This window comes from Pleurodeles waltl, chromosome 5 (assembly GCF_031143425.1).
Source record: "Pleurodeles waltl isolate 20211129_DDA chromosome 5, aPleWal1.hap1.20221129, whole genome shotgun sequence".
Lineage (NCBI taxonomy): Eukaryota > Metazoa > Chordata > Amphibia > Caudata > Salamandridae > Pleurodeles > Pleurodeles waltl.
Window position 1 is genome coordinate 1,473,026,081 of NC_090444.1, and position 27,151 is coordinate 1,473,053,231.

Genomic DNA, 27,151 nt, shown 5'->3' on the forward strand with positions numbered 1-27,151 from the left:
GGGGTGGCGGCTCTACCTACAGGGTGACAAAACAAAAAGGTGGGGGAGAGACAAAGAATACACTTGGTCAATGCCAGCAACATCACTATCGTTGGTGTACACAACACACAGAGAACTGCCCTATGCACTAAGCCATGCACTACCAGTTACAATGCTAGTCCATGGGGTACATTGCCCAACGTCATTGGCTGCACACCTGAAACCAAAAGGACCCTGCGCAGTAGTAGATGACCACTAACACTATGGGGTTGGAGTGCTTCAGAACCTGACAAACAAGGGACCTAACCCTGCCAGTTCGGCCTGGCCTAGGGGCACCCACAGCTCACCCCTCCACCCAGATACAACCTTAATACATGCAAAGTAATGAATCTGAATCTGTACTCACCCCCTTGTGGCTGCTGTGATGCCTCCAATAGCCCATCCAACTCCAGATAGGCCACCACCAGGATGCAGAACATCAGGGGGGGGGCCAGGGTACGACGGGCACCCATTCTTTGTTGGGAGGCAAGCCCCAGCTGGGCCTCCGCCATCTTCCTTGCCCGTTGGCACAGGTCCTCCCATCGTTTGCAGCAGTGGGTGCTCCGCCTGTCAAAGACCCCAAGGGTCTACACCTTCTTGGCGATGGCACGCCAAATACTCTTTTTCTGATGGGCGCTGACCTGCAGGAAAAATAAAGCAGAAAAGGGATTAGTAATACCGGCCGTACCGTCACACTCATGGCCCACCATATCCCTCCCATCCACTATCACACATACATTGACCACCATACATGTAGCACACTGGCCAGGACCCCTCACACCTACCTCTACACGGGTCTTACACACACAGCAATTCATACATTCATGGCCCATGCATCATGCTCACAGTGTACTCACCTGTTTGTCTGGAGGACCATAGAGTAAAGTGTACTGGGGTAGGATCCCATCCACAAGTCTTTCCAACTCCTACACAGTGAAGGCAGGGGCCCTTTTCACAGACACATGAGCCATTGTCGCTTCCAGACACAAGTCACAGCAGCACTTGCAGTTTAGGTCCTCTCCTGTTGAAGGCCAGGTAGCAAGTGACTGAACAGATAGAAAATGGCAGTCACGTCCGCAGCGGTGTGTACCGTCACCACCGGCGTACATCGCCATTGGCTCCTGGAAGCCATAGGGCCCAATGATAACCAATGCGAAGTTGCGCAGCGGTTGTCGTCCGCCTACTGCAAAGGCACACAACGCCAGTGGACTTACCTCATTTCCACATGTCTCTCCACACAGGTCAGGAAGCTGCCATTTCAGGGGGGCACAGGCTATGGCACCTAACTGCGTCACAGCAGACATTGGCACATCAACTGACTCTTGGATTCACATACTGGTTCTGTAAATGAAGAGATGCATCATTATAGATGTGTGAATATGACCCTCTGTTTACCGTTTTCCTCCCTAGGCTTCGACTGCTGAGGATGAATAGGAGATGGAGCATTCCTCCAGTGTACAGACCCCTGGTGGACCTTGCGACAATGGAGGACAGACATATTATCCTAACCTACAGACTTGATAGGGCCACAATCCAAGAACTGTGGGGCATATTTATACTCTGTTTGTGCCGGAATTGCGTCGTTTTTTTTAACGCAATTCCGACGCAAAACTAACTCCATATTTATACTTTGGCATTAGACGCGTCTAGCGCCAAAGTCCATGGAGTTTGCGTCATTTTTTAGCGTGGACACCTACTTTGCGTTAATGATATGCAAGGTAGGCGTTCCCGTCTAAAAAATTGACTCCGAGGCATGTGCGCCGTATTTACACTCCCGGGCAAAATTCACGCCCGGGAGTGGGCGGGTCAAAAAAAATGACGTCCAGCCGCTTTTGCGCTGTTTTTTAGCGCCTGGACAAGGCAGGCGTTAAGGGACCTGTGGGCTCGGAAGGAGCCCAGAGGTGCACTCCCATGCCTCCAGGGACACCCCCTTCCACCCTTGCCCACCCCAGGAGGACACCCAAGGATGGAGGGACCCATCCCAGGGACATTAAGGTAAGTTCAGGTAAGTATTTTCTTTTTTTTTTGTGGCATAGGGGGGCCTGATTTGTGCCCCCCTACATGCCACTATGCCCAATGACCATGCCCAGGGGACAGAAGTCCCCTGGGCATGGCCATTGGTCAAGGGGGCATGACTCCTGTCTTTGCTAAGACAGGAGTCATTTCAATGGGGGTTGGGAGTCGAAAAAAATGCCTCAGCCTGACTTGCCCCATTTTTTGGCGCCCAAGCTCCATATTCCCCTAAGCCTGCGCTGCCTGGTGTACGTCATTTTTTTTCACACACACCAGGCAGCGCCGGCGGCTAACGCCAGCTAACGTCATTGAATAAATACGGTGCCCGCATGGCGCTTCAGAATGGCGTTAGCCGGCGCTAATTTTTTTGACGCAAAACTGCGTTAGCGCAGTTTTGCGTCAAAAAGTATTAATATGGCCCTGTGTGCCCAATTGGAGTCATACCTGATGTCAGCTATCCGGCAGCCCACAGGTATCCCCCCTCTAGTGCAGGTCTTGTCAGTGCTCCATTTACTGGCAAGTGGTTCCTTCCAAACAACAGTGGCCATGGCATCTGGGATGTTTCAGCCAATGTTCTCCAACGTGTTGTCCAGAGTGTTGTCTGCCCTGCTGAAACACATGCGCAGCTACATCGTATTCCCCCAGGTGGAGGATTTGGCCACAGTGAAAGCTGACTTTTATGCCCTGGGACATATCCCCAACATCACTGGTGCCGTTGATGGTACACATGTAGCATTTGTCCACCCCTGGAGAAATGAACAGGTTTTCAGGAATAGAAAAAGCTATCACTCTATGAATGTGCAGATGGTGTGTTTGGCTGACCAGGACATCTCCCATGTGAATGCCAAGTACCCTGGCTCTGTGCATGACGCCTTTATCTTGAGGAATAGCAGCATCCCATATGTGATGTCTCAACTCCAGAGGCACCGGGTGTGGCTAATAGGTGAGCCAAGGTCCCCACCCAGTATATGTTGGTGTCTGGGTATGGGGTTGTCCCTAAGGGTTAGTGTGTGTCTAACAGTTGTCCCTCAATGTTTTTCAGGTGACTCTGGTTACCTCAACCTCTCATGGCTACTGACCCCAGTGAGGAATGCCAGGACAAGGGCATAGGAACATTACAACGAGGCACATGGTCGTACAAGGAGGATTATTGAGCGGACCTTCGGCCTCCTGAAGGCCAGGTTCCGCTGCCTCCATCTGACAGGTGGATCCCTGTACTACTCACCCAAGGAGGTGTGAGACGCCAGGTGCCTTTTAGGCAGGAGGATGAGCCTGGAAATGGTCTTGTTGCAACGATGGAGCCTGTGGACAGTGAGGAAGAGGAGGCAGCGGAAGAAGATGTGGACAACAGAAGTAATATCATACAGCAGTACTTCCAGTGACACACAGGTAAGACACTGTAACTTCACTTTACTTTTCAGTTTTCTGTTGGACATTGTACATGGCATCCTGATTTCCCTGTGTCCATGGCCACTTACTGTACCCTTTGGCATCTCTATTAGATCTCTGTGGCCCACTCTGGCTCCTGGTATGTTTACTGCTGTGCACTAAAGGTCATACCAATGTATTAATTACTGTACATATGAATTGCAATGTTTTCAGAATGTTGTACTAATACATATTTCTATCAATTGACAGACTCCAGATTTGTATTTGTTCCAAATGTGTTTATTTAAGTGCTAATAAGTAGAGAGGGATGTGCAATGAGCTAGGGCGATGGTGGAGGAATGTCCACTTAGAGTCCAGTCTCTTGGTATCACAGGTCCATTGTTCAATGGGTCATAGGAAGGGGAGTAATGGCAGTTCAAGGTGGACAGGATAACAGAGTGGGACACAAGGGTGACAATCAGGAGAGCCTTATTTCCTGGCGGGGGTCTTGGCAATGTTCTCTGGCTTCTGCCTGGATCGCAGGGACCTTTTGCGTGGTGATTCCCCTTCTGCAGGGGGTGGGGTGCTAGTGGCCTGTCGGTCCTGTGGTGGCGCCTCCTGTCCACTAGCGCCGGCGGAGGTGGAGGGCTGTTCATCGGTGTGGCTAGCGTCAGGGGCCTGTTGGTGTGCCACTGCCTCCCTCATGGTGTTGGCCATGTCAGCCAGCACCCCTGCAATAGTGACCAGGATGGTGTAGATGTGTTTGAGGTCCTCCCTGAGCCCCAGGTACTGTCCCTCCTGCAGCCATTGGGTCTCCTGCAACTTGGCCAGTAGCTGGCCCATTGTCTCCTTGGAATGGTGGTATGCTCTGAGGATGTTTGTGACTGCCTCCTGGAGAGTGGGTTCCCTGTGCCTGTCCTCCCTCTGTCACACAGCAGTCCTCCCAGCTTCCCTGTTGTCCTGTGTCTCTGTCCCCTGAACTGTGTGCCCACTGTCACTGACCCCAGATCCCTGATTTTCTGGGGTTTGTGGGTTGCCTGGGGTCCCTGTAGCTGTGGACACACTGCTGATTGACTTGTCCTGGGGACAGTGGCATGGGCCCACTGGGTGGGTGCTGTGCTGGTGCTGGTGTTTCCTGTGGGAGGAGGGCCTGTGGTGGTATGGGACTGTGGCAGGGTAACCCACTGTCCAGAGGTCCCTGATGGGCAAAGATGGGTCATCATGATCCAGGCATGCAGAGCTGCTGTCATCACTGTGGGCCTCTTCTGGGGGGTTACTGGATGTTGCTGGCAACTCCTCTCCGCTGATGTTGAGTAGGGGTCCTTTGGGGATGCAAATGCAATGTTATTGTATTTGCTTGTTCCATCTTGTGCATGGGTGTGTTTACCTGTATGGTTGTAATTGCCCTGTCATCTTTGCCATGTGTGAGTGGTGATTTTGTGGGCTAGGTGATTGTGATGGGTGTCCATGTAGGTCTGTGATGGGTGCCCATGCATTGGTGTGGCATGCAGGGCTTGGTATTGTGATGGTTGGGTTGTGATAGTGGGGTATATCTGAGGTGGTGGGGTGATGGGGGTGACTGTAGGGGTAGGAGTTTGTGATGGCATGCAGGTAGGGTGGGGGATATAATAGTAAAGCTTTGTCTTACCAGAGTCCAGTCCTCCTGCTACTCCTGCAAGGCCCTCAGGATGCAGTAATGCCAAAACTTGTTCCTCCCATGTTGTTAGTTGTGGAGGAGGAGATGGGGGTCCACCGCCATCCCTCGTAGGCCGTTCCACGTCATCCCTTGTTCTAGGGCAGTGGTTCCCAACCTGTGTTCCGGGGACCCCTGGGGATCCCCGAAGCCTCTTCTGGGGGTCCGTGAATGCTTGGACAATTAAATAATATTGACAGATTAGATACCTAGCTTTCAGTAATGACTCAGTGGGGGGTCCCCGGATTCCAATAATGATTCAGAGGGGGTCCCCGGGTTCCAGCAATGATGAATTGGGGGTCCACAGAAGTCAAAAGGTTGGGAACCACTGTTATAGGGGGCTGTCCCACGGCGTTGACCCTGTCCACGATTCTCCGCCATAGCTCCATCTTCCTTGGAATGGACGTCTGCTGCACCTGTGATCCGAATAGCTGGGGCTCTACCCGGATGATTTCCTCCACCATGACCCTTAGCTCCTCCTCTGAAAACCTGGGGTGTCTTTGATGTGGTGTAAGTGATATGTGTGAGGATGTGTGGGGTGATGTGTGGGGTGATGTGTTGTGGTGTGTGCTGTGAGGTGTGTGGATGGTGTATGGGTGATGGTGTTCTGTGGCTCAGATTGGGTGGGTGCTCATGGCTTGTGTCTCTTTCTGGTGTCAATCTTTTTTTTCGTTGAAGGGGTTGTGGGTAATGTGGGTGGGTGTTTTATAGTGGTCTGAGTGTGTGGGTGTGGTGTGTGTATGTGTGTCAGGTGTGTGTAATTTAAATTGTTCAATGTGGTGTAGTTTTGTTAGTGTGTGTGTGTTTTGAGCGCAGCAGTGTGTACCGCCAATGGTTTACCGCGGTTGAAAGACCGCCACTGTGATTCGTTGGTCCTGATACTGTGGGCGTATTCCTGTTGGCATAACTGTGTGGGTTTTGGTACCACCAATTTATCACTGACCTTTGGTCTGGCGGATTTGTGTGAGTGTCTGTATAGTGGCAGATTTCTCTGTGTTGGTCATAATACCCGAAGTGGTATACTGCCGCAGCCACAGTATGTTGGTGGCCGTCAGCAGGCGGTAGGCGGCATTTACCACCAGGGTTGTAATGAGGGCCATAGTCTTCATTTACAATGAACATGCCAATAAATGGTAAGTATTTGACAAGGTGTTAGGCCTGTCAGCCTAGTGTGGTCTTCCCTCCAACTTTTACTTTACTCCTCTACTTTTTCTGGCCACATTTATGCAGACATTAGGACTCTGCCCACTTCACTACTGCTAACCAGTACTACAGTGCTTTTGGTCTAGCCTCTAAAAATGGCAATATTCTCTTAATCCCAATTGTCATATTTAATTTACCTATGAGCCCCTAGTAAAGTAATACCACATGTACCCAGGGCCTGTAAATTAAATGGTACAAATCGGTCTGCAGCACTGGTTGTGCCACCTACCTAAGCAGCTCTTTCAAACATGTCTCAGGCCTGCCACGACAGAGCCAGTGTAAGGGCAGTTTTAAACTGTCATTTTGACCTGGCAAAATAAACATTTTGCTAGCTCCAAACCTTTCTTTTTAATACATATATCACCCCAGAGTAAACCCTGGACATCCCACAGGGCAGAGTGCAATGTAATTAAGAAATGGGATATGCACTGTTAAGTTTCACTTGTCCTGGAAGTGAAAAACTCTTGAATTTATTTTTCACAACTGTCAGCCCTGTATCTCCCATATGATAACTTTGGAGTTGCCTAATTACCTATTATTAGTATCATTTCCAAATGGGAAGAGATAACTGTTCAGTTTTGGTGTCTCTCGTATCACAATCTAAAACCCTACTATAAATGGCAATTTTGAAAATGCCACTTTTAAAAAGTTGAGATGTTCGTGCCTTTGAGATCTGGTGCCTCCGGCCCGTCTGTGGTCTCATGACTGGATGTAGTCGGCAGTTAGAATTTGTGTATTCCTCCTAGACAGCCACACACGGGAACTTAGGTGTGACTGGATGGGCCATTACTGGCAGGATTGGCGGGAGGAGCTGGACAAAGCCTTACTTGAATAGGCTGTGTCCTGCATACACACAAAGGGTCTGACAATACTGAATTGTCACTTCAGCCAGCTTGGAGCCAGGGCAGGGGAGGCAGGGAATTTCTTGCTATTTAATGCACTGTCTAGAAGCTTTTCCTAGTTTCCAGAATCAGGGCACCAGGGTATTAAAGATGGACCTCAGACATCACCATAAGAGCACACTTCTGAACCTGTGGATATTTTGCCAGGAAAAAGGACTACTGTACTGTTGGAGGACTGTCACTCTGCTGCACTCCTGCTTTGCTGTGCGTACCTGCTGCCATCTGCCCTCTTACCTGGGTGAGAAGGACTGGACTTGCATCTCTTGAACCCAGATCCTAAAGTGACTCCAAGGGCTAGTTGGTTAACTTCTGATCTGGAGCCTCAGGGATCTCATAGGCTTCCAACCACCTTGCATCTACATCTGGACTCCGCTATCTGTGAGTCTACCCTGCAGAGTGGTGCAACCCCATTCCTGGACCTTTGGAAGTGGGCCTAAGGTACTTTGCAAGCCTCTGTTGATCCTACAGAACTGACTAATCTCCTCTCCTGCATGTCATAAACTTGAGAAGTGAAGCATCTCTACAGCTGTATGAATTGGACCCGTTGCATTGACACTCATCGGCATGTCAGCCAGTATCACCTTTGGAACAGCCACTCTGCACACATCCTCAGCACAGGCCCTCACATCTCTCATAAACGGCAGCCTTGGCAATGATGCAGGACTCCGCATCGCAGCCTCACAGCTCTTCGGAACAGATTTATTGTCCCCATTGTGTGCCACATCCCCAACACTGTACTTCCTGTCAGAAGATATGTACCAGGGCACACCATAAGAGTTCAAAAAGTCCAATCCTTGATGTGCTGGATCATTCAAAGCACGACAAGAGTGTGCAGTACGTCATGAGGATTTTATTTATCCAATATCATATAAATTCAATCAAAGCAAAAGCCAGTCCAATGACATAACAGCCAACATGTGTTTTGTCAATATGACTTCCTCAAGGCAAATGTACAAGTACTGAGCCAGTTTCATGAATTCTGGCAGTTTCCAATATCCTGGACAAAAAAAGAGTCCTGTGCGTGTAGTACAAACAGAGCTAATAGTATGCTCTTGTTCAATAGAGAGCTACAACCATGATAAGTCGTAGTTGAAGTTGTCCATAACGCGTTGTAGATGCTACGAATCAAGGATTGGACTTTTTGAACTCTTATGGTGTGCCCTGGTACATATCTTCTGACTGACTGGTGCTGGTTGTTATTCGACCAACACGATTGCACCTTAAGTGGTTGGGTGCGGTACCGGTTTGGAACCCCTGGCAGGACTATTCGTAACAAAATGAACATTACCCTTACATATATACATAGGAGGTGCAAACCATTAGCATAGCCACTGTTGTATTTGTATTATACTGTACTTCCTGTCACAAGCACCCTTGACAGGACCCTCAGTGTTGACGTTACAGGACTTCCTATCACTGCCTCAATGCATCTTGGAACTGGCTCATCGCTTTGGCTGCATGACACAACTTTAATGTGGATCTATGCAACACTCTGCAACCCAGGATTTAAGGTACTTTGTTCAGTTGACCTTAATGGGTCCGTGCAGTCAGCCAATGGTCCGTTCTGGTCAGACTATTCTTGTGACTTTGTTCCAGTGTGGCTCAACTAGATATCCATAAATGGTGCTTTACACCTCATGGGGCTATTTTCTCTAAAACACTTGCATTCAATATCTGATTCTACCAACTGGATGTTTGTCGTTTTTGTCTTGTTTATTAAAAACGACTCTATTTTTCTAACTCTATTGTGGGTTCCTTTTATGGTGTGTTTTCACTGTGTTACTGTTTGAAGTGTTACATAAATACTTGCACATTGCCCCTAAGCTAAGCCTGATCGCTCTGTCCCACGCTACCATGGGGTAGAGCACAGGTTAATATAGGGTCTGCTTGTTCCTGACATGGTTTGTGGTTGCTGTTGGACCAGTGCTAACCCAGTCAACCAATAGGCCAATTGTATATACTGGTGGTAGTGGTGGGATTGGACTTGTGTTCATGCAGTGTCATATAGGAACTGTTTGTCACACTACTACCCCACATAAATAATCTTAGACCTATTTGAGTAAATTCTCTCTGATTGGCCTTTTTGACTTTCCAAAATGTTCTCTCTGTCTATTGTTCCTAAATCCATCTCTTCAAGCATGGAGTTTGAGCTGACAAACATGGAGTTCTACACTGTGACTCAGGTCAAGGAGCTCTGTAAGGAGATGAGACTTCCAACCAAGAGCATCACAAGGAAGGTGGAATTGCAAAAGGCACTTAGAGCCAATGAAGAAGTCTATCAATCACTTGCAACTGAACGAGATGGACAGCCAATGAGATGATTTGGAATGCAATCCTGAGGATCAACAGTCTGCAGAAGACTATGAGATGGCCTCCTAATTGGGATATCCATGCCAGGGCAGTTAACAGTGCCTTTTTCTGCACTCCGTCCCCAGAGGAGCTGGTGGAGAGGAAGCAGGATAGATAGTTCAAGCTGGAAATGGCCAAGCTCAGGATCAAAGAAATGAAGCTGGTTATGGAGACAGAACAAAGGAAAGTTGAGGCTGGAGGGGCTTGTAGTAGACAAAGTTACTATTGCCTCATGAACTGAGTTTAAGGGAGCAGGCTCTCAAAGCCAGGTAGGTACAATCCAGTAGTGATGGTGGCAACAGATCTATAGTGTCTAAAGGAGACAAAAAGGTCCACAAACCCAAGTGCCCAATTATGTGGTGGGAGATGGAATTGACAAGTGTTTTTCTGCCTATGAGGTAGCCCTGAGGTTTCACAAGATCCACAAAGAGCACTGACAATGTGGTTTGTGGAAACACATGACTATAGTCGGATGGGACACATTTCTTGCTTTAGAGGTTGGGGACCAAACCAAGTACTCTCTCATGAAAGCCATCTTGGCCCCTGAAAAGTACCTCCAGAGTTCCAGGGACAGCCAGAAGCTCCCTAACCCATCCTGCAGAGATTCTGTGGATTATTCCAGCAAGGGAATGAGTGGCTGGGTGAGGGGCAGAAAGGTTAATGATTCCAATGGGTTGTACAATCTAATTCTGAGAAAGCACATGCTCAGTACTTGTTTTCCAGTGCTGCACCAGCACCTAGTAAACAGCAGGCTGACAGACCCCTGGAATCTTGTTGAGGAGGTAGGCCTCTGGGCCAGCACTGGAGTGTCCAAAAAAGGTATCTGAGGGGACTCACACAAGGGTGATCAGGGGTTCCACCAGAAGAAAGAGGGAGGGAGAACAACTTAAAAATAGGGAGTTCTCTAAAAGCCTCCAAAATAAATCCCAATAGAACAGTGGTAGCCAGTCTCAGTCAGAGCCTAAAGGGAATGGGTTATTTGACAAACCGACTACTATAGTATGGGCACTCTAAAGGTGACTTCAAATGTCCCAAGATTGCACAGTCCCCTACTGGTGGGCCAACACTTGGTTTGGTGAGTATAGTGCTCGGGGAGGAGGTAGTCCCATTTAGCATTAGGAACCAGATAGAGATCATCCTAGCTTCCTTGGGGGATAAGGAGATGGAGCCAAAATCCCATATGCCTTCCAATACTTCTAAGTACAGGTTGTGAGTCACCGTCAATGTGCAACAGGTGGAGGCTGTAAGAGACACAGGAGTGAGCCAGCATGACTACTGTGAAGAGTCAGCTGGTGACCTCAGAGCAGAGCAAGAATACATTACCCCAAGTAATATTCACCGACAAATATGAGAGCCATCTACTGGTGCTCTGGCTCCCTTTGAGTGAGGGGGATTCCTCTCAGGTTCTCTAATAGTAGCTGGGAGCCCTGCCATGCCTGTGGATTTTCTATCAGGCAATGACCTGGAGCACACTATCTTGAGGTAAGGAAGAGCTCAGGTTACGCTTGTAAATGCAGGAATAGCCTGAATGGGTCAGTATGACCACAAGGTCCATGGCTGCCCTAGAACAATGGCCCAGGCATCTGCCAGGGAGTAGAGAGGCTAGGTGCATTGGAAATCAGCCCCTGAAGTTCCCAAGGTTGAAGTTGACAGGGCACCTAAAGAGGATGCCCCCAAGCATGTGCTGGTGTCATCCCAGTGTTACAGGATCTGCATACTGATTTTGGCTTATGACATTCCCCTGGCAGGACATCTGGGGCAAAAAAGACAAGACCTTAGCCAGTCTTGCTGCTGAATTTTATTGGCCCCAGCTGAAGACGGCCTCAGATGCATTCTGTAGGTCCTGTCCCACCTGCCAGGCAAGTGGGAAGTCGGGTAAAAACGCTTAAAGCTCCCCTGATCCAATTACCTGTCATTGGCACCCCCTGAGAGGGTAGGCATCACTATTATTGAACCCTTGGACCCCATGACAGCTTTACTTCACTATTTATCCACAGGCCATCCTTATGAGGTTGGGGACTGCACCTGCGTTGGCCAGGGCACTGATGGGAAGTTTTACACATGTTGGGTTCCCCAAAGAGGTAGTGTCTAACAAAGGCACTAACTTCATGTCTGCATACATGAAGTCCATGTAGGATGAGTTTGGGGGAACTTAGAAGAGCTACACACTCTATCACCCACAAATAGTCTTGTGGAGAAGGTCAACAAGACATGATAATGGACCTACCTGAGCCCATGAGTAGGGGTGGGTGGAAAAATTAATTCTGCTCATGGAGCTCCAGATAAATTCTGCCATTGTTGCTTGTTGGAATTTGTTTTTGTTTGCATTCATGACACTTGTTTTTGATGTGTGTTGGCAAGCATCACAATCCATTTAGGCCGATTGCAACCCCATGTGAAATGTTGTGTCCGCGAGAGTGGCTTACGGTCATAACGGCACCTTTTTCATTCTACTCGCGAGCACGAGCGACCATGTCTCCACCTTGAGCAAATTCTTTACTCGTCAAGCAGCTAAATCTACTTGAAAATAAGTTTTTGAGTGTATATTCTACTTCAACAGAGGGTTCAAGTTCTTTTTTAGTGTGAGAAACCTTTTTTACTTACTTTTTTTCAACAAGAAGAAAGTGCTCCAGAGACTCCAACTTCCTGTTCCTGTCGAGCAGGCTCCTCTGAGTGCTTTTTCCATCTCCTGTTCACTTTTCAGTTGGATTTTGAGGTGGAAGGATCATTCTCTTTGTGTGCTGCATTGGACTTGGTTTTGTGATATCACAAATAAGTTGGAAAATTAATGTATAAGGGTATTGTTTGTTTGATAGCAGTTATGCACCAGTAGTTCTTTGTATTTTTACTTGATTTCTAAATTTGATTGTGATTTTTTTCGGAGGCCTGGAGGTTCAGTAGGGCCTAGTTATTTTTTTTAATTTATTTTTCATCCTTTGGGAAGGAAACATGTTGCACAGTTCAGTAAATTTTCTCCATGTTTGTTATATTTCAATATTCATTTATTATACTATGTGGCCTAGGCCTAGTCTGCCAATGGGCCATCCAGCCGATAGGTCCAGTGCTACTCATTAGTGCATGAAAGAACTATTTATGTGGTATATGTTGCATTAATTAAAATATCACTTAGGGCAGATATGGCATTGTTAGTATTGTTTGCATTTCACATTTATTTAGACAAAAAGTGCATATGTGGGGTAATATTTGATGCCATAGACGATGTGTGTTATTATTATCAAATTTTACAGCTCCGTACGTTTTCAAGTTTTCCATTGCTGAAATGATGGTAGTATTTTCTTCACTATTACCATGCCTCCTTTGTTTGACCACTTTGTGTTTGTTATTATGTTTGCCATAGGGCACCATTTGTCTTTGTTCTCCATACAATGGGGCCAGGGGCCATTTTGTGTAGTCTGTTTCCATAGGCCTAAATGTGTTATTTGTTTTCCATGCATCCTTGCTGGTTGGTTGACCATGTGGCTGACATCTATTTTGTGCAACCAGTCAGTGTGCCTTTGCCATAGGCTTGCATGTGTTCTTTGTTCTCGATGCCTCCTTGCTTGCTGTTGTTGTTTGACCATGTGGCCAGAGGCCATTTTGTGCAGCCAGTCTGTGTGCTTTTGCCATAGGCTTGCATTTGCTCTCTGTTCTCCATGCCTCCTTTCTCTGTTGTTGTATTACCATGTGGCCAGCAGCCATTTTGTGCAACAGGTTAGTGTGCTTTTGGCAAAGGCTTGTATTTGTTCTTTGTTCTCCATGCCTCTTCGCTTGCTGTTGTTGGTTTGACCATGTGGCTGGTAGCCATTTTGCGTTGTCAGACAGTGAGCTTTGCCATTGGCTTGCATGTATCTTTTGTTCTTCATGCCTCTATGCTCGCTGTTGTTTGAGCATGTGGTCAGTTGCCATTTTGTGCAGCCAGTCAGTGCTTTTAACATAGGCTTGCACTTTTTCATTGTTCTCCATGCTCCTTTGCTTGCTGTTGTTGTTTGACTATGTGACCGGGGGCTATTTTGTGGTGTCAGTCACTGTGCTTTCCTATAGGCTTGCATTTGTTCTTTGTTTTCCATGTCTCCTTCCTTACTGTTGTTGGGTGACTATGTAGCCAGCGGACATTTTGTGCAGCCACCATTTATTTATTCCAGTTTTCAAAGCCATTTTCTAGGGAGATTTAAAGGAGAGGGTTATAGCTTTTTGTTTTTGTTCTTTTTTTTTTTTACTTTTCTCTGATATCAGTGTAATAATATGCTTCGGCCTAATTGTACTATATGTATAATGTGAATATAATTATGATGAACAGTGCTTTATATTGCATGCACTGTTTAGCATTTTTCATCTGCACCTCCTTGCTTCCCAATGGGTTTCTCATACTCCTGTAGTACAAACATCAGCAATACATTTTCAGATTTTGTTTGTTTCAATGTTTTAAATGTTTTTTTTTTATATATATATATATATATATTTTTTTGTGCATTTTCCCTCCATTCATCTACCCCCCAGCTGCAATAGGTGCACAGCTGCACATCAGTATTCATTGTTTTAGGTATCATTCCATTTTGCCCTGGGCCTCCTAGCTGCCATCTTAGGTTCACTGCACACAAACCAGCATCATTAATTTTTTAAGGATCATTCCATGTCTTCCTCCATCCCTTGCCTGCCATAGGCACATGACAGCTGCAGGGGTCTCCATTCTAATAGATACACATACAGCAAAGAGTTACACCTGTATGTTGTGTTATCCTGATTAGAAATGGAATTGTATGTTATGGTGGTGTGGTTAGACTTTATCATATTTGAATATATTGTTAATTGGATAAGATAAGTACTTAAGTAACCACACTAAATTATATTGTCTTTGTCTGTACTAACTCAAACTGGAACAATGCCACATTTTACTTAATGTTTTTCTTGTTTGTTGCTAGGGGCACAAGAAAAGAGACATCAACCACACATTGCCAGACAGAAGGCCCGTCAAAAGATACGTACCCGTACAACACATGACGTCAGTCCTCCAATCTCTTCCCCTTGTGCAGCTCAGTGCCACTGCCAGCTGAAAGCTTCAAGATGGCCCAAAAGACGTGTGCTGCCAAGAAAGCGGTCAGTAAGAAGAAGCAGTGTTCTACAACAGGCATGCAGACCACAACTTTTTTTCTGGAAACTTGTGCGTGCTGCTCCATCCTCCAGGGACGAAGCCTAGAGCAACACTCCCACATCAAAGGCACCACCCCAACCTAAGCCCAAGCTCATGTCTGTCAGAGAGGCAGCCACTGCAATCATGGCAACACCAAGAATCAGTTAGATTGAATTGTATTCATCCCTTTCTCAAAGTAGTACCCAATCATTTCAGGAAACAGAGCAAAGTGGACAGCAGCTCCAGCCAGCAACAGTAGATCTTCCTGAAGTTGGGGCAGAACATGAGGTTGAGCTTCCTGCTGAGCAAGAACCTCCTTTTTTAGAATCATTGGCTCTCAAATCTCCAGTAGAAAAAGGAAGGGTACTCTCCCATCTTCTCCAAGCACCCATTCTAATGATGATCTTTAGCATGGATTGGACCCCAGCAGAGTCATGCCAGGAGGGGCAAGGAGAAAGAAAGGTTCATGAAAGCCTTAGATTTATGTAAAAGGATGAGGAGGATGGCAAGCCAATCACTGTTATGGAAGCTGGCCCAGAGCAGACTGATATTACCCCTCCTATTCAACCTGCTCCGAGGGATGTCACACAGGTACCAGAGCCAGCTCCCATAATTGTAAGGCCCAGGCTGAGACCTGCAACAACTTCTACATCAGATGTATGCAGTGCAGACAGGCAATCAACAGGATACCCACCTTCCTCCAGTTCTTCTTCAGGTATTGGCACTGGCACACTAAGAAAGTTTAACTCCCCAGTCTGGGACTTTCTTAATGATTGTCAAGAAGGAGGATAACATTGCAATATGGTCCAGTTGCCACGTGAGTTTTCATCAAGGTAAGCTTAGTTCATACCATGGTACTCAAGGCCAAATTACCCACATGAAAAAACATCACGCAATCTGGTGCGAGGAGCACCTTAAAAAAATAAATGCAAGTGGTAGTGGTGAAGATGAGGGGTGTGGGAAATCATCAGGTCTAATCACAGTGGAAAATGATGAGGAAGAAGAGTGTGACATCTTTACATAAAGCAGCCTTGTCCTCATCAATGCACCAGTATCACCCACCTCAGAGACCTCAAAATGGCACAAGAGTCAGAAGCAAGCGCCATGGCATAAATTAACTGCCCCAATACACACAATGAGTGCACCATTACCTACTTCTCAGAAGTCACCTACGTCAGTGGCAACAGAAAAGAAAAAAGTCCAGTCTACTATTTCAGGATTGTTTAGGCATGAGGGGCCCTATGATTACAACCAACCAATGGCAGGTTTGTGCAATGGAAAGGTGGCTAAAATATAGAGCTGGACCTCCTCTCTTTTTCTTTTGTGGAAGAAGTGGAATTTTTGAACTAAGTGGAGGGCAACTGCCAGAAATGGAAGGTTCCAAGTTAGACCTATTTTGCTAGATTTGCTGTTCCAGCTCTCCATTGCGGTGTGCTGCAGTTGGTTGAACAAGCTTTTCAGCAAAGTGCTGTTCACACTATCCACCTGATGACAGATATGTGCGCCAGTTGTCATGCAACTGATTAAATGTATATTACTGCACACTGAATCTCTTTTGCTGGGGTTATGCAGCAGCTAGCCACATTTCTCAGAGCTCAGGATATTTTTAAGGGCATTCAGAGGCATGCAACAGTAGCCATGTTCTCCATGCAGAAATCTCATATAGCTGCAATAATCTTGAATGACTTTAACAGCAATGTGTGTGAATGGCTGTATCCCAGAGGTCTCAGAATTGGACTTGTTGCCACGGACAATGGCATTAATATAGTCAAGGCCATAGCAGATGGGGGCTATTTCACGGTCCTGTGTTTGGTACATTGTATCAGCCTGGTTGCACAAGTCTTTCTCATAAAAGGAGATGTAGTCAGCAACATACTGGCCATCTGAAGAACAATTTGGACTTGTTTTAGTCATTCCTTTAAAGGCTTTAAAGCCCTGAAGCAGTTGAGGATTATTCAGCATGCTAATAGAGTATCAGTTTGTCCCTCATACAGGTGGTGCCAACACGTTCAAACTCAGCCTATTAGGTGTTGCAAGGTCTGTTTGAACAGTGCAAATAGATCAATGACTATGTCATTCAAAGAGGAGGGGATACAACTGAGAAAAACATGACCATGGATGTGGACAAATGAGCCCTAGTCAAATGCCTGACACAGATGCTACTTCCTTTTGAGGTTATCACACAGGAAGTCAGCATGGGGGACAGTACGATGGGCCAAGCTATCCTGTTGTTGTGTCTCCCACAGGACAAGTTAAAAAAGGTGTCTGAAAGGTTCACACTCACAGGTGTGAACAAAAAAGTAGAAGATCATGCCTTGTAGTGAATCCTACTTCGTTTTTAATGGGATAACAGGAGTTAGCTTAGCCTTTGGCTTGCAGACTCGTGCCCCCGTCACCTAGTGACTTTTAACCTACTTAGCTTGCTCTGTCTTAGCTCACTTAATTATTTATTTGTTCTAAGATGGCTGCCTTGTTTATAGTTAGGCCACTTGTTATGAGTTACATTATCGGTGTCACTGTGCTAAGGCGTCAAGATCATGCAACAAAGACAAACAAACAGTAGGTGTTCACACTTAGGGATTTTCCCTCTCTATACATCCGAGGGATTGTTTATATTAATTGCCGTCCCAAGGATGTCAGTTATCTATTGTTTGGGAGCACACCTACGTCAGGGGTCCTTGTAGATCTGTATAAATATATCGCACTTTAGACAGATAATCATAGGGATTCCGATCAGAGGGCATCGCCACCATCGCTGATATTGATGCTGCAGTCGTCTTGACGCTGACCCAGTCTTTGTGTCCCTGTGGAGTCTGAGATAGAGACCTCATTCCAAGGTAACGAGGGTTGGGGGCTCCTCTCATGGACATGGCATGGCACCTCTCCTTTAGGTAGGAGGTTAGGCCTTTCACATTAGGGTATTAGGGCATTTTGCATCTCGTATGTCTTTCCTATGCATTGCAAGATGGTGGGGGTCTTTGTAATAATGACTCTCGTCTTCACAATTCTGTTCCTTGCATTATTCATTATCCTAATCATTGCAGCCCATGCAACTTATCGCAAATTGCAGTTATGTTAAATAAAAACTATTGAAACTTTACTGCATCTTTGTCATTGCCTGTGTTTGTATGAGACATGATGGCCCGTATTTATACTTTTTTTAGCGCCGCATTTGCGCCGCTTTTTGACGTAAAACGGCGCAAACCTACAAAATACAATGGTATTTTGCAAGTTTGCGCCGTTTTTGCGTCAAAAAACGATGCAAATGCGGCGCAAAAAAAGTATAAATACAGGCCGATATATCTGTGAGAAAGGGGTAATCTCCGTTTAACCACGACACTCCCTCAGATGTCTTATTCTCAAGTCCATGCGTAAAGGCTGCCACAAATCACCTTTTACTATTGTGTTTCTGGTGAGGTGCTGCTAGTGAGCCAGTAAGGTTGGGACAACAGTTGCGACTTGTTGTAGGAAAGGCATAGTCGCCTACAAACAAAAGTACTGTCATCCTTTAACCAGCAGTCTTGCCCAGAGCAAGAGTCCAAACTACGACAGCCTTGATGTAGAGCTTAATCCTTCACTTGACTGTTAATACTGGGTTGCAAAAAGACATCTTGTTGTCCAAAGAGTACATCCATACCACACTACTTGATTCATATTACCAAATAATTCTGGCCACATTCATTCCTTTTTCTGACGTGGATGATTCAAAATACAAGAGGTGGAATGTTGAGCAAGCTGGAGACCTAGAAGAAGAATAGCTGGAAATCATTACAGTCCCACTCCTGGGCAGACGTTCTGGGGTGTCGCCTTCAACTTCCAGAGGGGATCAGTCTTGTCTCACCGCAGCCAATGCCAGCAATAAGAACACTGTCAAGAACCCTAACTACAGGAACAGAAGAATTGGCTCCAACCTCTGCATTGGCTTAGTTTCAAGTGGTATGTCTTAATTCCAGTGCACAGGAGAAGGCAAAATAAATCAAGCAAGTGGCAGCTTTAGTGACCATTGAGAGGATGTTCTAGGACTATCTGGAAGTCCCAAAACAGGTCTACTTAGATCAAAACCCATTGGTGTATCGGTATGCGAAGATGCACCAATGGCCAGTGCTCAGCAGGCTGGCAATAAAGTATGCTGGCTTGTCCGGTAGCCAGGATGTCTGCTGAGCGTGTATTCAGTGCAGCTGGCAAAGTTATCACAGTGAGAAGGACCAGTCTTTTGCCTCAAAATATAGAGAGATTGACCATGATGAAAATGAACCAACATTTCATACAACACATTTACACTGTTACTGAAACAGCACAGGAAGAGGAGGAGGATGATTGGTCAGACTCAAATGTGTTAGCTGACCAACTTCTGGGCGAACCGCCTGGGTTTGAGGACAAACATTACTACAGTCACTGAGTATGCCACCATTTTTTAAATATTTATCATCAAACTGCTCTCTTGCCATAAAAAAAATATATAGGTGATGGAACATTATGTTTGTGTCTGAGTTATGGTGTCCCACAATTTTTTAGGCACATGTGTGGCTGGACTGGAGTTGGACCAGTGTGTAGTGAAGAAGCAGCCACATGTCCTTCAGGAAATTGGAGACAATGCCTGACTCCCTCTATGCCTATCCTTTTCTTATCATATAGCAGGGCTGCCCCAGAAGATCATTCAATTTTCAAGACTGCTGAATTCCAAAGTGTTGACAACTTCAAAGAGAAGATACAATGGAGTACCTACCACCTTGCTTAGTCTTTAAGGGGTATGGCACAGTTTGGCAAACAGTGAGGGAGGTTGTTTAACTAATTAGTAAACTTGATTTCTATGATTCACAATGTTTGGGGCCAGATGAGTGATCGTTTTTCCTGAAGGTGATTGGCCCTTTCAAAGTTAGCCAAAATAACCTGCAGGGTTCACTTCTTTTTTGTGGTTCATCAAAGACATGTCACTTTAGTTAACATAAAACAAAATCTGCACAACATAATCCAATTCTTTTTCTCTACTTCTCTTCAACATCAGTGCACTACAGATCTATCTCGCTCAGGAGTAAGACAGAGTTACTCGGAGTCAGGAGGATGGAATGACTCAGGGAGGGAACAACCTCAACAGCCAGAAGAAGGAAGTTATCAACTTGAAAGGGAAACCAAGATGATGATATTTCTGAGGCCCAGTACTCAGCTATGTGGACTGGAGAGAGAACCATTTATTTGGGAAATGCTGCTGAGTGTGTGTGATTCACTGATGGTTCAAACATGAAACTCTTCTCATGATATTGCTCTGCCTCTAGGTCATCTTGGTATTCTCTTCATGAAGCTTACCTTCCATCTGTCCTTCTCCTTGAATCTACAATATAGTTTCTGTTTTACAATCCTCAGGCCTTCCTTTTTGGAAAGAATCAGAGGCTAAAGCTCAACATTCCTGCTTACCTAGCGGACCGATTCAGTCAAGCAGGCACCCAAGAGTGATGAACATTGCAAGAAGAATGCCAATGCACCACCCACTTTAGCAATGCAGTATCATTTTTCTTTTAACAATCATAAGTTTTAGAACTGGCCAGGTACACTTCAACTCCTCCATAATTTGTGTTTTTCAAGCCTAGATGACAGATCAATTGGATATCTAATGTTAACTAGGGTTTATGGGGCTGAAGGACTGTTTGCAATGCATTTAACAGAACTCTGCTATACTCATTCGTCATTTCCTTCTACAACAGATTGATGTTGATGTGCTGCTCATCATCACCTTGACGAATATTAAAGTTGTGTTATTTAGTGCTTGTCTTTTCACACCTTTCCCCAATTCTCCTTTCCCCTCTATTCATTAACCCCCTTATTCTCTCCCCCGGGGTGATTGGTGTATTGAGGTGACTTAATTTGCATCATAAATGGATCACAGAGTTGGTGGGACAGATGTGGTAAAAGCAACACCAACTCACGTCGGGATCTTCCATTACCTGGGTAATAATCCATACCAGCCGCACTTGCCCTCCCAAGCATAAGAGGGATTTAGGTCTAGAACATAATTCATCAACATCATCATTTAAACCTTGTGTTGCGTAAGCGCTTAACCTTGTTGACTCCACTTTTGACTCAGTCCACTTCTCTTGACTCAAGGATTTTGCAACTTCAATTTTAATTAAATAGTATCCCATTGCTCAGAAGAAGTTACTATTGCTGTTTTTTATTATAATATCAGGTATTCTTTTCTTTGTTGTGTCATGGTGGTAGAAGCTGGGTGTCAGTCTTTCTAAAGGCATGACATAAATAGATAATCAGCTCACTTTGTTTTTCTTTTTATTTAGTTGCCTGTGATGGCTAATTCTTTTGGTTAATCCTACAGTAGGAGCTCTCTAGGTGGGAGATGGGACCTCGCTTGTTGTGATGCTTTCCCTGTTAACTTACTAGCTTGTTACCACTGCCATCATCTATAAGAAGATAACTAAAAAAACCCTACTGTGAATTCTGAAGGATAGAGAGAGGTAGCAGACATCCCTTTCAGAAGAACTATGGAGTGAAGCAAACTAGTGAGTAGCTAACTTCTGTTAGTGATTTGACTTTCCTTCCTTGTTTATCTTAGTTGTGGTCGGCAATGCAGGCAACATCAGCATACCCTATCCACATAATGGTCAATAATATAGTTACAGAGGGCAGTATAACATGGCTATAACTCAACTAACTGGTATGATTATGCATACACTATGATAAGCAAGCAGATTAAAAATAGGCTGTGTGAAAATGCAGCAGTACAAAGTAAAAGTAAAACACAAAAATACAATAAAGTTGATTATTTCTTCCCTTTATGAAACAGTGAAAAAAGAAAGCCTATCCTCTTCACCCACAGCAGGGCCACCTCTCTCCCCAAATTACCCCCTCCCCATCCAATGTTCAAGGAAAAATGTTCAAAGTAACTCAACTCTTTTCCCAATTCCGACCCTCTCCACCCATAGCAAATGTCCCCCCACCAAAACATAAATGTATAAAGGGCTAAAAGAGGGCATTCTCCATGCAGGTCTGGAGATTGTCAAGACCTCCATCGATGTGCCCCACCCTGTGGTCCAGGGGCTCCAGATGTTGCAGGACGCATCGCTGGAAAATGTTCTCTGAGTATGGTGGGGCAGCAGTGGTCTGACATGGATGGGCAGGTGCCAGCTGGATTCGGCATTGGTGATGTTGCTGTAATGGGAGGCTGGAGGTGCTGGCAGTTGACTGGAGAAATGTGGGCCCCGGGTAAAGGCAGCTTCCTCATCCTCCTGCAGAGCCACCAGCTGATGATACTCTCATGATACGGGCTGGCGGTGTTTTGCTGGCGGACGCTGCTATTGGCAGCAGCGCCGCGTCTTGTCTCCTGCCAGAGGACCCCCTACAAGCAGGTAATTCAGGTTCTCCAACAGGAGAGGATGGTGGGGGGTGTTGTGCGCATGTGTGGGGGTGTGTGTGACTGTGTTTGTACGTGCATGTTGTATCGTGAGCTTGCGTGCATGCCTGGATGTTTGTTTGTGAGTTTTGCAGTGGGTGTGTATGTATGTATTCATGCGTGGGTGAACGTGTGTATGCATGTGTGTATGGGTGTGTATGTATGTGCGTGTATATGTGGGGAGGGGGGTCGGGAAGGGGAAGGTGTAGGTGGGGGGAGTCTGGGGAGGGGGGCGGAAGAGACCCCTATCAGTGCCAGGGAAGGAATTTCCTGGCACTAATAGTGCCTACCACCATGGTTTTCGTGGTGGTACAGAAACCACGGGAACTATGGCGGTGGGCGGGGTCAAAATGCCATGGGCAGCCTTGTGAAGTCTCCAGCCCGGCGGTCGTTACCACTGTGGTGGTAGGTGTATTAACTTGGCGGTTTGGCTTTGTCAAACTGCCAATACCATAATAGTGGAGGTAGGTACCGCCGGCCTGTTGGAGGTAATACCTCCACTATAGCACCCACCGCTGGGGTCGTAATAACCCCCTTAGTCCCACTTTATGCCCTTCATCACAAATTATTTCCCAAAATACATCTGCTTAGCAGTAAGGAATGGAAATTTAACTTACTGTACTGCAGTAGAGGGTGAGTTAGAGGGATTAGGCTTGGTAGGTAGAGGTTTTGCTATAGAATAGTGGGGTGTCACTGATCATCATCATGTGCCTAAGCTTTGGCTTATGCAGTCACTACAGTTAACAAAAGTCAAAAGGGAAACATTTAACAGGCATGGATCCGTTATGGAAGCCATGAAAATATATGTATCACTTGTCGAGAAAAATGTGGCACATGCCAAGAATTGATTTTCCAATTTTTTTGGTGTGCTGGGACAGAACAAAGAATAAAGGAGTGAAGTACTAGGAGTTGGCTGCGTGGACCCTGGGAGGAAAGGGGAGCACACCTTGTTTTTTGTTTGCATTGCATTGAAAACTTTGTAAATGCTGCGTTAATGGGAGATGATGCACGTTGCACAGACAACACTAATGTAGTGCCGAATTGAACCATGCTGCAGTTAGTTCATGGCATGGCTGACTAAAGGGAGGTGATGAATGATGATGTGTGGGATGATACATATCTCCCTTACGTAGCACATAAAGTGAGTTAAGGGAGTAGACAGAAAATTAAAATAGCCCCCTCTTTCAACCAAAGCTTTGAAAACCAAGCAAAGTAGATTAACACATCACTCTCCAGAAGAGCTCCTTTAATTTCTTCATCCAAGCAACTATGCATTCATCCTTTCATTGTACTACTCACTCTTTGATATCCACAATTTAAGCTTTATTTTCTCTCGAGTCTTTCACCATTCCAATCCATCTATCCCTCCATAAATCCATCCATCCATCCATTCCACCCAAACATCCTTTTACCCATCCACCTTTCACCTACCCAGGCATCTTTTCACCCATATAACCTTTCATCCATTCTTTCACCCAACCATGCATCTCCTATCACCCTTCTACACATCCTTTCACCCAACTACATATTCTGTAACTCATAAACCATTTCACCAATTTTTTCTTTTTACCAGCCACCCTTCTCTACCTTTTACATCAACCCATCATTTGTAGCATTCATTGTGAGTTTTGTCTGCAGAGTTGCCAATAGAAGAGGCCATTAAGAACTCAACCTACACAGTAGTTGCTAGAGTGGGAGGTTCACGACTCCCTTGCAGTGAGTATAGTATTAATTGTCAATAAGCAAGCAATGTGGCTCAAAAAGTCCCGTCCCTGCTGCCGCTGGTTCTCCCCCTTCAACCGCCATCATGTCTGGCTCACTGTTGCGGCTGCTGGTCCCAGCACTGGTGGTCTGTGCACCTGGAAAAAACATCACACATTTTAGATGCCAGATTTGCAACCTCTTATTATTATTATTATTTTTTAAACACATTCAACAAAATAGAACCACAATAGATCAATACAGTTGTATATTCTTTTATCATTCACTTTAGGAATGTTGTTCATCAACAATGTTAGAAAACCCAGGTAGTCATGCCAACTAAAAATGTACTGTAATGGAGGGGAAGAGCTATAATAACTCCAAGTCACTGAAGCACATGAACTGTGAAATAATTGGTCAATGAAGGACATATGGTGAGGTCTTAATTGCCAAATGCAATGGGACCATTGTCATATTGCTTTCCAGCCATGTGTTCTGCTTTCCTTCTTATCTCGTATCAGAGCTTACAGAACATATCTGGAATGCACTTCTGAGTTCAAAGACGACCTTTATTGTTGTTAATTCTTCCCCACCCACAAGTTCGTGAGAGACGAATTAATAGATTTCAAGCACACTTTCAAATGAGCAAAAGTATTGCAGCAATGAAAACTAAATATATCACAGTACTTCTCAGTTGCAATGCACACAGCAGGTTATATATATATAAGATATTGATAAGATGTTGAATGCAAAGCAAAACAAATACTTCACCGTGTGAGAAACTATTTACAGCTTCATCTTTCTGGGGTCTGCAAGTTGATGACTCCGGTCAACTGCGAGAAAGAGATTATCTACCCACATGGGAGACTGGCAACTGGCACCAAGTTCCAGCCCGAAGTCCAGCAGATTTGAATCTCAATCTCTGAAGCCCCGAGTCATCCTTTCAAAAGCGTGCCCCCTCCTCTCAGACTCAGGAAAACTATGCAAGCCTTTGGAGACTGGCCAGATCTCCTAGACTTCTCCTCTTCCCAAGCCTGAGCAGAAAGGAAAACACCAAATGTACTCTCTCTTATCAGGTCTAGTCTGGTGTGAAGCATCTTGTGGGAAAACACAGCTTGGAAAAATACAGCTTGGATTCTTAACTGCAATGTCTAACTCCACGTTAAAGGCAATAGGCAGCTAACCTAAATATCACATGTAATGTCTAATGTCATGTCAAAGCCAATAGGCAGCTGAGCTGAATACAAAATGTAATGTCTAATATCATGTCAAAGCCAATAGGCAGCTGAGCTGAATACAAAATGTAATGTCTAATATCATGTCAAAGCCAATAGGCAGCTAAACTGAATACAGCATGTCAAAGCCCATAGGCAGAATACAGAAAGTAATGGCTAATGCAATGTCAAAGCCAATAGGCGGCTAGGCTGAACAAAACATATCATGTGCTACTGGTGAACATTGAGCAACTAATATGCGCAGTGGTGAAACACAAAGTCATTGGTCAAACTCCATTAATAGCATCACATTCCACCCTATGACCAATGAATTTTTGTTTTACATATCTCTTGTTTCAAACAAACAAAAAAAAACATCAGCACAAAAAAAAAAACCATTATCAGCAACTCAGATTTGAATGATCAAAGCAATCCCTGTAAAGCAATGGAAGTGGATTAACATATAGATCTCATAACCTTTCACATCAGATACATCTACACTGAAAAGACTGAAACTTTTATACTCTGAATGAGATGATAGTGTCTCTAAAATAGCAATTTGATGTAGCATGAGTACTACTCAAGTAAAGGTGCACGGTCCACCTGAAAGGTTTGCTGGAAGGTAAGTGAAAGTCAGAGTTCCACACAAAAAAACACAGACAGTGAACTGTTAAGGTTGCTTAGTTCCAGTGGAAGAATGTAATCAAACAAGTTGAACTTGAACTGACGGCGCCATTTGCGCAAAATGGATCCATGGTGCTCGCACTTTACTCAGCCAGGTTCAGGTTGGGGGTTCGGTCCCTTCCCCGACCCCACACGCACACACCCGAAGGGGGACCACACAGCAGACTCAGGGACAGTGGCGAAACGTGGTAGGATCTGCAAAAGAAAAAAGTATGACTTTTTTTGCAAATAACATTTGTCATTTGAAATGTACCCTTCCTCTTCCTTTCCCTGTTTTATAATCAGCAGGACGTTTTTAGGGCCCTTTGTTATAATTTCTGCAGGTTCTGGAGGGTCATCTGGGTCTTCAACCCACACCTCAGTACTGAGGTTTTTATCTGCTGCACCACAGCTTCCCTTTTCTTGCACTGTCAGAAGGGCTGGAGCAGACTCATTCTTTACCAAACCTCCATTCACTGCACTTTTGACAAGTTGGGCCATTCTGTCTCCAATTTGTATGATTGAATCAGATTCTTTTCTAGTTATCAGCATAATTTGTATTTCTCCTTGGTAATTTGCAGCAATCACTCCCCCTAAAACCTGATCAATTTGCCATTTCTGTCCTGGTAACTCTCCTCTCTCTGTGACTGCTTGTGGGACAGATTTCTCTTGTACGTGCTGCACAGTTTTGATTAAATCTAGGGGAATGTGCATCTCTCTCATCTCTGCCCACCTGTAAGTTGCTTTTTCTCCCAGCTGTTCATATTTCTGGTGCACCCACTTAGCCATCCCCACTAAGTCAGAATTCTGGGTGTACACTTCTCTCTCTGAATTTTTCTCTTTAACATCTGCAAGGGAATTGAACCAGTTAGGTGCAAGCCATGTGGAAAACCAAACGGCTAAACCATTGGCAATGAACCAAAAATCAGTGTAAAAATGACACATCTCACGCAGCTCTTGCTTTAAAATCTGACACACATTATACAATGCTGTTCCTTCTCCTGTGCTAGAAAATAACATTTCAGTCAATGAATCATTAGTCAAACAAACATGCTTTTTATCCTCAGTGGACACAAATTCAAATGGTGCACTCAATTTCACTGGTGACTCTTTTACCTGTGGTACTCTAGCCCTGTCTTGCAGGTACCAGATCCAGTGTATGATCCTAGCTAGGGCCACTCTTTTCTTCCCCTGTTCCTGATTTACGTGTGAATCAGTGTTTCCCTCTTGCACTGCGCAAAAACCTAAAGTCTGAATTATTTCATTTGCCAAATCACAAGCGCGCAGCTGCACATTGACGTTATACCAAAGTGTTAGGATTTCACTCAGATGAGGGTTATTCTGTAACCAAAAATCAATCAAGCTAATGAAACTTGGTGTCTCTTGCTTAATGCAAACAGTAAGAAACTTTAAAATCTTTCGTTTTACTTCATTTTGCAACGGTAACTCATAAATCACATTCTGAGCATCGCTCTCTGTGTTATCAGTTAAAGAATGCAC